Raw genomic sequence first — 12,858 nt, 5'->3', positions numbered from 1 at the left:
TTGAAGTAAGCTTAAAACTTTTAGGAATAGTTTTAAATGACTTTCAGTGATAGTTTTAAATGATGAGAAGCTTGAGCAAAATCAAGTGGTCATTAATTAAATTGAAGTGAGAAGAACAATAATTATAAAGAAACACACAAATAAACTATAAAAAAATTTAATTTACGAAAAAAACATTTAACAATATTTGTATTATTGTCTAATATATCTAAACTAATTAACACCTTCCTCAAATTTGGCACATTATAATGCGAAATTTTTAAGATTTTTAAATATTTACGACATGTAATATCATCGCTCTATATCACTAATACCAGGTGTTAAAAACCATAATTGATAACCTAACAATATTGACTCTTTCACTGCGTCATATTTACTTAACAATGCCCCCTTTAAACTTGTTTAAGGAATATTTTTTTGTATTTAATATATCATGTTCCTCTCCCCTATCACCTAGGTCTAAGTTAAGACTTTATCAATAGGGGATACTTGTGCCTAACTAAGACTCACAACCATATGTCCATTTACATGTAGTTTACAAATTTCTTTTTGTTTTTTGTTTTTTGCTAAGGCAAGAGACGTTCCTTTCATTACTATTAATCGAAAAATAAATTACAAAATTTACAACAGTCCATCATCTCCTGTGGACCCCAAACAGAGTTGCTCGCCCCCGAGGCATGGCCCTTAACCTATTACCAAGCCTCGATAAAGGACGACGGACCAAAGAAAAACCTAAAAAACCGTGACTATCCCAGTCACTGATGGACCCAATAGTGGAAGAGAGATTTGTTTCTCGAAGACGTGTTGACTTTATCTCCACGTCCCCACACAAATGCCTCTAAATCCGACAGCCCAAAAACATATCGCTCTGCCCCCTAAGCTGGAATCCGTCTCGGCAAAAATTGGCTTCTCCTAAGAGGCGTACACTGGATAATGCACTACCCCAACCAAGCTACTCGGTGAAATCTGATCGTTGATCAACGCCGCGACAATCAACAGACGAGCCCCACATCGAGCCCCACATCGCACCACGGACTTGCCCGAGCTTTACTATGCGATGAGGGTGGTTTCTCTCCTCCTCTCTCCTCCACGTGTCGTCAGATGTATGGAGTCACTTGTGATTGACATAAACCGCCTTACGACCGAAAGTGGTGCGATCACCCTTAAACTGCTTGGGACGCGTTATTTCCTTCCTCTCGGCGGAACCCTGGTGAAAATAGTTGTCTTCATTATCCTGAGCCCCAATCAAGACCACAGGAAAGTTGAGCGCGCCGATCCACTTCGCCTTGTCGTGGGTACAATATCTGCACTCAGGATTTGTGTTGAGCTTGTTGGAACGAAACCCGTTGCCTGGCTTAAGTTGGTGAATCCTGGGACTAGTATTTTCAGTGCAGCTGAATCCTACCTCCATATGCCTTCCACCTACCTGTTTGATTAAAGAGGGGAAATCCAACTGAGGATAGCTCATTGAGTCCTTTCTTTTTCAGTTGAAACCCGAAATTTTTTTTTGTCCTCTTCCGCAAATTTGAGACTGAGAGTTTTCAGGTTGTCAAATGGCATTACTTTCCACCCTGTCACCACTTTGGTTTCCTTGCAGTTGACCCCCTGGTTGGCCAAGAAATCCGCCAGCTTATTATCCTTCCTGCACACATGATTGAACCTTGCAGAGAAAAGCCCCTGAAGGTGACTCTGTATTCTCTAGAAAACCCGGATTAACTTCCAGTGCTGAGAGACTTTCTCCGACTCTAAACCACAATTGATTCTTTTAACCGAGTTAATAACCATCTCTGAGTCAGCTTCAATGATCATGTTGTAGTAGTTTTCCTGTTTCAACAAATCTAAGCATTGCTCCATTGCCATTAATTCTGCCATGTTATTTGTCGCTCTTCCTAAATGGCAGTGGAACGGAGAGAGGATGTTACCTACTTCATCCCGAAGAGCTCCCCCGAATCCCGTTGTTCCTGGGTTGCCTTTAGAGGCTCCATCTATGTTGAATTTCAAAAAACCTCTTGGAGGAGGTTTCCAGTATTCTTTTCCAGACTCCCTTTTTCTTACGCTTTTGTACTGGCTAAGAGGGGTGATCCCCTGCAGACCTAATAGCCTGAGAGTTCTCAAGTCTGCTCATGTGGGAGGAATTTTAGGAAGATACTTTACTATTGAGTTGACCGTCTCCTTGATGTGCTTTAAGATCTGATCAAACAGGTGAGAAGCGGGATTCTTTTCATTTTTAAAGATTCTCTTGTTCCTTTCTTTCCATATGTTCCAAATAATGAAACTTGGCATGAGAGCCCAAGCTAGATTGAGAACTTCATTATCTGAGAAATTTCTCCTCCATCTGTTAAGGGTGTTGGTAATACTCATTTTATCCCTGTCAGACTGTTGAAAGATATTGGCAGAAGCATCCCATAGTCTGGAAGTGAAATTACAGCTGTTGAGAAGATGTTCCATAGTTTCCTCTTGGGCCTTACAGAGCTGGCATATAGAAGGACCAAATATTCCCCTCTTTCGAATGTTGTCCCAAGTCAAGATTTTCTTTTGCAGAACCAACCACATGAAGAGTTTGATCTTCATCCAACCTTGATGTCTCCAGAGGTTTAGCCAGGTTCTGTTCGGAGCCTGGGTAACCAGCTCAAGGAGAATACTTTTTGCCTCCTTAATGTTGAAGATGCCTTTACTGTTGTTTCCCCATCTGAGTTGGTCATGCCCTTCAGACACCAAGATCATATGTTGTTCCAATATTTGACCAAGAGCCTCAGCTTTTGTTTCAAGCATTCTATCATTCCTGCAGTTTATCTTCTTCCAAGTCCTCCATTTCTCGGTGTTGTGGGTATAATCCCAAAAATCTTTCACTCTAGTCAGATCTTGGGTGTCTGTTTCATGCTTAAGGTTCCAAAAATCCTCTCTTAACAGTTTCAGTTCTTGTTGCCATTTGTCCTCCCAGAAAAGAGCCATGTCTCCTTCTCTGATTTCCCAAAAACTATTTCGTTGAACTAAGCCTTTGTTCCCCCAGGCTTTATTCCATATGGCAGAGCCTTTAATGTTACCAGACATCCTTATGAGATCAGAGTGATGCCAGGATTTAGCGTATTTTTCTTTCCATATGCTTGCCCATTGTGCCTTGGGATTTTTGACCCACCTCCACCAGAGTTTGGCCCCTAGGACCTTACTTAGGATCTCCTGGTCATCTAGACCGAGACCCCCATGATTCTTGGGTTTACAGATTTTTTCCCAAGAGACCAAGGCCCACTTCTTTCTAGCATCCTCCCTTCCCCAGAGAAAGTCTCTTTAGATGTTTCTGAATTTCTGTAGAACTCCCTGAGGGGCTGGAAGTGCTGATAGCATGAAAACTGGAATTGATTGGAGCACTGCCTTTGTTAGCACGAGTTTGCCTGCCAGGTTTAAGGATTTTCTCATCCAACTTTTGACTTTATCTTGCATTTTGTTGATTAACGGTTCCCAAATGCTTTTGTGCAGGGGCTTTGCCGTGAGAGGAATTCCTAAATACTTTCAAGGGAGGGAGTCCCTCTGAATGCCAAGAATTTTGGAGATATTTCTCTAAATAGCAATATGAGTATTAAAGAAAAAAAAATTAGATTTGGAGAGGTTAACTTCCATACCTGAAGTCAAGGCAAAGTCATACAGAATTTGTTTGTATGCCCGAGCCTCTTTGACTGTGGGGATACCCTGTAACATGGTGTCATCAACAAATTGTTGATGAGTCAAAGCCTAACCATTCTCCTTCAGTGGAAGACCTTGTATTTTGCTCGTAACTCTGGCATGCTTGATAGACTGCGCGAGACCTTCCATCATGAGTATGAATAGGAAGGGAGAAAGTGGATCCCCCTGCCTCAACCCTCTTGAAGGAAGAAAAATCTCAAAAGGAGAGCCATTAACCAAAATTGAAAAGCTGGAGGAGGTTACCAAGGCCATTACTCATTTTATCTAGTTGTGATCAAAACCAAATGCCTTTAACACTTACCTGATATAGGACCAGTTCACTTTGTCATAAGCTCTTTCTATATCTAGTTGCAAGATCATACTAGCTCTCCCTGTGCTGGTTAAAGAGTGAACCACCTCATGAGCTTGAATAATATTGTCCAGAATTTGTTTGCCTTCAACATATCCTGATTGTTCCCCCAAAATCAGAGGAGGCAGCAGAGGTTTAAGTCTATTGGCCACAACCTTGGATATAATCTTGTATACCACATTGCAAAGTGCTATGGGTCTATACCTGTCTGGTGTTTGAGCATTTTCTTGTTTAGGGATCAGGGAGATGAAGGAGGTGTTGCGAGCCTTCAAGATAGTTCTGTTTGTCTTGGAGTCTTCCATCACATTCATAATATACATTTTTACAATATTCCAGCAAGCTTTAAAGAAATAAACATTGAAGCCATCCAGGCTTGGTGCTTTGCCATTCTGCATTTCGTTGAGAATTTCACTGACCTCCTCTTCAGTCACTGGTCGGTTGAGGTTGAAATTTTCCTCTCTAGACACTAGTTTAGGTATATGCTTTATTAAGTCCTTGATGTGATGATCTCTTTCTGGATTACTTTGCCTGGCTATTTCTCGGAAGTGTTGAACTAGCTCCGCCTCTATCTCCTCATGAATTTGTAGGAGTTGTCCATCCTCCTTTCTTATTGCAGAAATTCTGTTGTGTGCTCTATTCACCATGGTGGATCTATGAAAATTTTTTGTGTTACGTTCCCCTTCCTTTAACCATTGGACTCTAGATTTTTGTCTCCAGAATATTTTCTCTTGTTTACACAAGTTTTCCCAGTCTTGGTGATGTTTCTCCACTAGATCATTTTTGTCTTTATCGAAACCTTTCAAGATCATAGCTTGGTTGAGTATCTGCATTTTGATTTCGACTGATTTCTTTTCCACAAAGATATTGCCAAAATATTTCTTATTCCATTCCTTGAGCCTCATTTTTATGTGCTTTAATCTTTTATGAAGCATGAACATTCTGGTTCCCTGAATCTGAAGATCTTCTGCCCACCATTTTCCAATATTGATAATGAAATCTGGGTGTGAAAGCCAAATATTTTCAACTCTGAAAGGTCTATTTCGGGGGGTACCTATACCCTGGATCACCATTTGAATTGGCTAGTGGTTTGAGCCTCCAACAGGAAGAACACTTGCTACTATTTCCTTTTCTAGTAGCATTAGATCCTCAGAGATAATGAATCTATCTAACTTGGATGCTACCTGAGACTCCCCACCTCTCTTGTTATTCCAAGTGAAGAGGCCATTGTTGGTCTCCACATCCACTAGTTTCATATTCTCTGAAAAGATTTGAAATGCTAAAGAATCTTTACTAAGTGCTCTAGTTCCCCCTTTCTTTTCCGAAAGTGATTTTATCATATTGAAATCCCCTCCCAAGATCCAGGGTATTTTGGCATGTCTCTCCCTGAGATTCTCAAGGGAATCTGTTAGCCTGAGTTTCTCCTCTATCCTTTGAGGGCCATACACATTTTTGACTAGATAGGTACTCCTATCCCCTACAAGCTAAATTACTACTGATAAATAGTTCCTCGTAGCCTTTGCATCAATTATTTCAATTCTTTGCGGGTTCCAAAGAGTGAGAATACCTCCTGCTGTATTCTCTGCTTTAACTTCTAGATATTCAAACCTACTGAGCCATTTGCTGTGTAGTTTCCTTAACTTTTGAATGGAGCATTTCGTTTCCTGGATAAAAATTATATCTGGAGCCGCCTATTTCATTCTATTGCTAACCAATATCTGTTTTCTTTTACTACCTAGTCCCCTAATATTCTAAGAAATAAACTTTTTGATTAAATATTTGTGAAGGAGTAACTGGTAAGGTCTTTCATCTTACCTGAATCTATCATGAGCTTCCCACACTCCATCAGTAGCTCATTCTGCTTTTTTATGCCTCTCTTTTTTCCTGGATTTCTGGGTGCTAAACTCAGAGTAGATTTTAACGTTTTCACTCCTTCGCTGCTCAGCCTGCTTCTGATATTAGCTCCCTCTGAACCCTTTTCCTGAGTTTTCCATAAATATAATTGCTGTATTCTACTGAGCTCCTCCTAAGGTAATGATTCTACCCCACCAGAAGTACCCTGTATTAAGAATCCTTCCAGATCCAGGTGCTCTCTTTCCAGGATCTCCTGTAGCTCTGTTTCCTCCAGTTCCATCTCACTCTGAGTCATTTCTTGGTCCATCTCTGGTTCTGTATCACTCAACATGGTCCGTGTCTACTTATCATTTTCCTGTGTTTGGTCACTATTTTCACCTTTTTCCTTTTCTCCCTTACTTCCTTCAGTTGCTTGATCTTCTGTTGTTCTTTCTTCTTCCTCTTCCAGAAATTGGAACTAGTTCCGCCTAACCTGTTGTCCCTCCTTTTGCTGTAGCTTTTGCCCTCTTTTGCTGCCTTTTCCTTTATGTACCACCTTGTGAAAGCTATCTAGGTCTTTCGTTGCATTAGGTTTGCTTGTATTCTCTGTTTTTCCTAGAGGGAAATCCCTGAGAATATGGCCATGTTCATGGCATCTATGACATTTGAACTGGATATGCTTGCAATCCACCTTTTGAACCCATTCTTCATCAAAAAATTCCAATATAACTTCATCTGGAAGAGCTCTTGATAGATCCATTTCAACACATATCCTAGCAAGGGAAGTGTATTTTCCCCTTCTGGTAGCTTCTGAAGCTTTGACAAACTTACCTATTTTATTGCCTATGGCAGTAAACGCTTCAGGTAGCCAGTAGTCCAGAGGTAGAGAATAGAGTCTTACCCAGACCGGGACTGAAGTGAACGTTTTTTCGTTCTGGGACAAAGTTCATCTTCCAAGGCCTCATATAGAGACCTGCTGCAACATAGAAGTAGGGCCCTCCTTCAAACACTCTGTCTTTATCCTCAAGACTAGTGAATACCACGGTAAAGAAACCCTTTGACCCAAGGTGTAGCTCAATGCTCCCTTTAGGTTTCCAGTGGTATTTGATCCATGTTTGTAAAGCTTTTTCTGTGGGCCATAGTCCCATGAATTTGCAGATGATTGCGTAGGTTTGCATGTGCTCCATGTGCGCTTGCAGAGCTGGGTTATTTAATACAACTTTGGGTGTTATATCAGCTTTGGGTTTACAAGGTCCCTCATTCTTTTTATTTTTTGTTTCCTGTTGTTTGTCAACTTCCTCCTTGTCTTTAGTGTTGCTGTTCTGTTTTATTTTTGCAGCTTCTTCCTCCTTTTCCCGGTTACTCGTTCCCTCTCCCGAGACCTATCTGACTTTTTCTGGGGGCTTCTTGCCCTTGTTGGCCACCACCTCCTTGTAGGAGGGAGGAGATCTCCCTCCTGGGATTCCCTCCATGGATGAAAACTCCCTCTGCAACTCGAAACCCTGGTCCGTCATTTATTTTCCCGCTCTTGAATCTTCCTAGAGATCCTGCCTAGTTTACAAATTTCAATATCCAAAGAATTTTTCCTTTTCTTTTGGTTATTGTTATCATGGCACTTATGTCATCAATTCATGGTTTAGACACACATCACACCATATCTTCTTCTTATACCACTTCATCACAACCAACATCATGATCTGGTTTTAGGTGGTTTTGCTCCTTTTTTTTGTATATTTCTCTTCAACCTATCATTCATGCACTTCTCTAGGCCCCTTTTCAACTTGGCCAAACACTACATTTATTCCTTCAACCAAGTAGTAACTTATAATTTCTAGCTCTTAGTATACCACTTTTTAATAATTAAATTGATGTGATAATAAAATTAATTACAAAAGAACACACACATAAACCATATACACATGTTTTATTTGGAAGACCCTAACTAGAGAAAAATCATCTAACATTCTAGATCTATTATTTTTCTTTGACTTAAATGTAGCCAAGGCATTGAACATGATGGCCACTTTGGCATATTTCAGTGAAAACTCCCAAAGTATTTTAAAGCATTACAGCATGTAATATTGCAAGACACTAATATAAGGCATCCTAAACCACCATTATAAGTCAACCTTAAATATTTCATTAAGTCAATTTTACCTCACACAAATCCCTTGCACACTTTCCAAATCCTATGCAACATTTCCTTTATTCAAAATCTCTACAACCTCTATTTTTTTTTAAAGAAACGATTATATTTCTATTAATCAATATGAAATCTAACCAGCGCTATTACATTCAAAAGCAAAAAAATTCCACATCCCTCCAAAAATTCTCTGACCAAAGTCTAGGAATATGCAAAGATGTCCTTTCCATATTTTCTACATCATTCTTCTTATAGTTCCGCCAAAAAACCCCATTTATACTTACATAACATAATATAACTAATGCTAAGAACTTAACTACCTTGTTCCTTCCACGTCATTCTGACCAAATTCTTCCACAACAATCATGTTTACTTCCTTCTATTGGCTTGTTTCTGCTACTCCTTGTTATCCATGCTCCTACTATATCTCCAGCAAGTCGAAAGCTCCAGAGGGAGAGCCCCTCCCTCCCCTAATGTTAAATCCTAGTCACCACTATCATCGAGACCAAATAACAATTTTAAAATTGAGATATCTGCATTCTCCACCTTAACCTCAGAATCCTCCACTTTGAAATCAAGGTTTTCCATCTTGGATAAAATTACCTCCACTGTTGCCTATACATTCTCAACATCTTTCTTCAAGCCATCTAATTTCCCCAAAACCAAGGTGAAATGAGAGCGGGCCTCAAAGATTATTTTCCCACCAATCCTGAATACCATTTCCTTGATTTCCTACTTGAACACTCAATTAATTTCACTTGAGGATCCTCCTACACCATTGCGTGACGAGGAGGTTATTTCTTCAACACAATGAGAATGTATGGAAAGCCACAGTGTGTTTACCCTACTTAACCATCCTCTTATAGCCAAGATTGGCTTGAAAATCATGGCAGGGGAAGTCCCTTCACTTTTAATGCTATTCAAATTCATTGCACACCCTACTACCAAATTGGAATTAATTACTTCTTGATCTAGATCATGAACCCACACAATTGATCTTAGATGTTCCTCCTCTATCACAGAAATCACTATTCCTTCACTGTTAGCCTGCCTTACATTATTGGCTAAGACATCCCACCTATCCACATGCCTGTCATTAATCCTCACTATTAACCATATGTTGGATTGGTGGTCAGCTGCCTATTCTACTTAGACCCCTACCACTGTCTCTTTTAGTTTCTCAGTTTCCTTAATTGTAGCACAGTTACTATTTTTGGTAGTTTTTCAGATCCTGAACTTCCAGAGTCGTTTTTAGGCCCTAAATGATGTTTTTTTGGGAAACCGGGAAAACAAGAGGATTTTAATGATATTTTCATTCGAAATTTGTAGTCCTCAGATAGATATTTCTAACAAGGTATTTTGCGCATAAAACGAAGATCGTATGACAAAATTATGACCTTGAGAAGTTGATGTACCAATTTATCCAAACAGGGCCCATAGTTTTGGCACTTCATCTCCTAGGGTTAGGTTTTTGGATGTTTATGGTTTTCCATTATTTCTCAGTAATAAATAGGCCTTCAAGCCTCATTGTAACACAGTTCAGAGGCATGTAGTCGCCACCTCTCTCCTAAGAGATAAGCTACCATCGTCTGGGCTAGTTTTATTTCCTGAGAGATAAGCTACCATCAAATCGAGCTAGTTTTATTTCCTTTCTGTTTGTAAGCATATTTCAGTATTTGACATTAATGGAATGAAGTGTTATTTATGCTGCATCTCTATATTTATGGTTATATCTATTATTTTTTGTGTTCATGTTTAAGTTCAGTTTAGTGGTATCAGAGCAGTCTTCTCTTTCTCTATTTTTCTTTTCATGTCCCCAACGAGGTCGGGATATAAGGAGTTAGGGCTCAAAATATTGGAACCTTCGCAAGACCATCCTCGCAAATCTTGACGACCTCTCATGATGGGAGAGAACAAATATGAGGGGACAAGAGATCCTTTCAAAATATTGCTTGAAGAAGCCCTCGAGTGACAAATGAGCCCAATGATGGACAACTTTGCCCACATCCTTCAACAGCTACCCAAAGGCGATGCATCTCCTTCTAGAAGCTACTCTGGAAGCGCCAAACCCTTTAAGGTACAAGTTAACTTTGACATCCACATATTTGAATGGCATATAGATGCGGACGTCGTAAATAAATGGTTAAATCTGCTAGAAGGATATTTTTATGTTCATGATTTTTCCAGTCAGGAAAATATTACTTTTGTAGTTCTCAAAGTTGACCGCCACGTTAAGGACTGGTGCTAAACCTACTGTGAGAAGAAGGAAGAAAGTACACCCTCACTATTTTCAGCCACCCCCACTTGGAATTCTTTCTAGGATGCCATTAAGGAGCAATATTACCATGTCGGGATCTATGAGGATACATACATGAAGTGGACCATGCTGTGGTAGGGAAGGGACCAAGATGTGCCGAAGTTTACCAATTTTTTTCATACCATTCACACGAAGTTGGGTATCAAGGATTCTGAGCAACATTTGGTACTCAAGTATTGCGTTTTCTTACATAGGTACATGAAGGACGATATCGAGTTCCTATACATCTCCTCGATGTTGGCTAGTTGAATTGTTTATTGATTAAACAGTCAAGTACCACATTAATTTGTCAACCCGGGAAAGTCCTTTTATTTCAAAGGTGACTGCGTACTGTATGTACTTAATTCTAAAAGCATCAAAAGCTGTAGTATACACGATTCTGTTAAAACTCCTTACTCTATGTTATAACAGTGTATTGCAAAGATAAAATGAAAGCAGTTAACTAAGAATACAAATCTGAAAAGAGAAGTAATCACTTCTTTATTAGCAGAGGACCAGGACCCTATCCTCAGGGTAAGGATGTTCAGCATCTGCCCCTGTAACCAGATTGCTAATACACACAGCAATTCTAATTCACCGGTGAAGTATTCTTTTACAGCTTCAAACGATTAACAAAACAGAGTACCAGCAAAAAGGAAATTATCAGAGGTAATGCTACAGAATCCAAACAGAGTACCAGCAAAAAGGAAATTATCAGACACACTTACACACTGACAGGAAATAAATGGGTGAATCTTGTGAGGAAGGTGGGCCCTGTCCCTCTCACAAGATTCCCCAAAACACAAATGCTGGATTAGGTGCTCAGAACAATCTTCTATTCATCTGCCAAAAGGTCCAGTTACAATAAAAATTCAGACTTGCTGTTTGTCTTTCAAAATTTCCCTTACAACTTGTTTTTCTCCCCCCTTTCTAATGTAGATGTCTCCTCTTTATAGAGGAGACATCTATTACAATAGACTGTCATAGTTCATTCAGTTAAACCTTTTTGTCAAAAATAAGAAATCCATCCTTGTTACAGGATGCTGTTACAACAGTGTGACAGTGTATTCTTTCTTGGGTCTCTTACTGTTACACAGCTGGTAACCAAACTTCAACCGTCTTCTTGGAATCCTCGCACTATCCTTTGCCGCTTCCCCATTGTTGCTGATTTAGTAAACTCATGCTGTTCCTGGTGTTTTAGCAACTGTAACCGTGTTTTACCCTTTTTGGACAGTTGCTGATCATGCTGTGTCAGCATGGAACTCTGGCGATCTTCTGATAGTTGCCGTTTGTTATTTCCGGTATTCCAGTTGTTGCAAAATAACGTTTCCCCGCTTTAGATAGTTGCTGTTGCTGGTGCTGCAGCAACTGCGTAGTTGCTGTTTCTGGTGTTGCAGCAACTGCGTAGTTGCTGTTTCTGGTGTTACAGCAACTATGAATTATAATTTCTGCAGACTTTAGACAGTGCAACAGTTACTTAGCAACTTGGTTAACTTTTCCAAAGATAAATATAAAGATAACATGAATATGTAATGAATAATTAAACATATAGTCATGCAGAGAGTTACTTCATACCTTGGGACGATTAGGTCATTATGTAATCAAAGCTTTCAACTTATGGACTGAAAAAGGGTAATATTATAGCAAAAATACAAGGTCGAAAATGGTCAATTTGGAGTCCTAACATCCCCCCAACTGAAGGGATTGCATGTCCTCATGCAATGCTTACTCTGAATCTGAGTCGGAGTACTGGGATGAACAGTGTAAATTACTGAGACAGTAGCTATAGAAAGTGGTATCAAACTTGTCTCTGAACCCACAGATAGTCTGTAGTTGCCTCCATGCTGCCGCCTCTTCCTTTTTGGATAATCCAAACTGACCCTTGTATTGCTGACCATATAACCATAGAAGTGGAAATTTAAATCTATAGCCAATCCAATTTTCAGCACATTGTTCCATACATCTAACATAGTAAGGTACCCTTGAAATTGCTGCTTGTAAATTGGGTGGATTATAGGGGTGATACTCTTGCCTTTCCTTGGGACAGTTTTTCCAGAATAGGTTGTTGGCTTTAATAGCCAAAGGTGCCTTGGTTCTCACATAGTGTTGGCAATCTCACAGGACCACTGCTTGTAGTTGCCTAATGTGATCCTTCATCGCAGGTTCACTTAACATTCTTTGGTGCTGTGCAATGAAAGTGGTTGCATTTTGAGGTTCAGCCCTAATCCAAAGAAGGCAGTTCTGTTCATTGTGTTGTGCTGAGATAAAGGCGTTTTGCCAAGTGAGTTGGTTGGCTAAAAAGGAAATGAAAGCTCTGAGCTGTATGTCGCCAACAAGAGGGAGTATATTCATGTTTCTCTCTTCAGACATGGCTTCATTGTGGAGATAAATCTCGCACAACAAATTCTGATCATTTTTGGGTGCCTCTGCAAAGGTTTCAATAAATTGTTCTGATGTAACCACCTAATGAGGTCTACCTTCTCTGACTGCCTTTATCTGTAAGAATGTTAGTCGTTCCCTCAAAAATGTTGCATAGTTGAAAGAGGGTTTCCTTGTGGCAAG

Source organism: Pinus tabuliformis, chromosome 2_1 (assembly GCF_031772625.1).
Source record: "Pinus tabuliformis cultivar Carrire ecotype Pingquan chromosome 2_1, CPIR1, whole genome shotgun sequence".
Taxonomy (NCBI): domain Eukaryota; kingdom Viridiplantae; phylum Streptophyta; class Pinopsida; order Pinales; family Pinaceae; genus Pinus; species Pinus tabuliformis.
Note: the sequence above shows the minus strand (reverse complement) of the source record.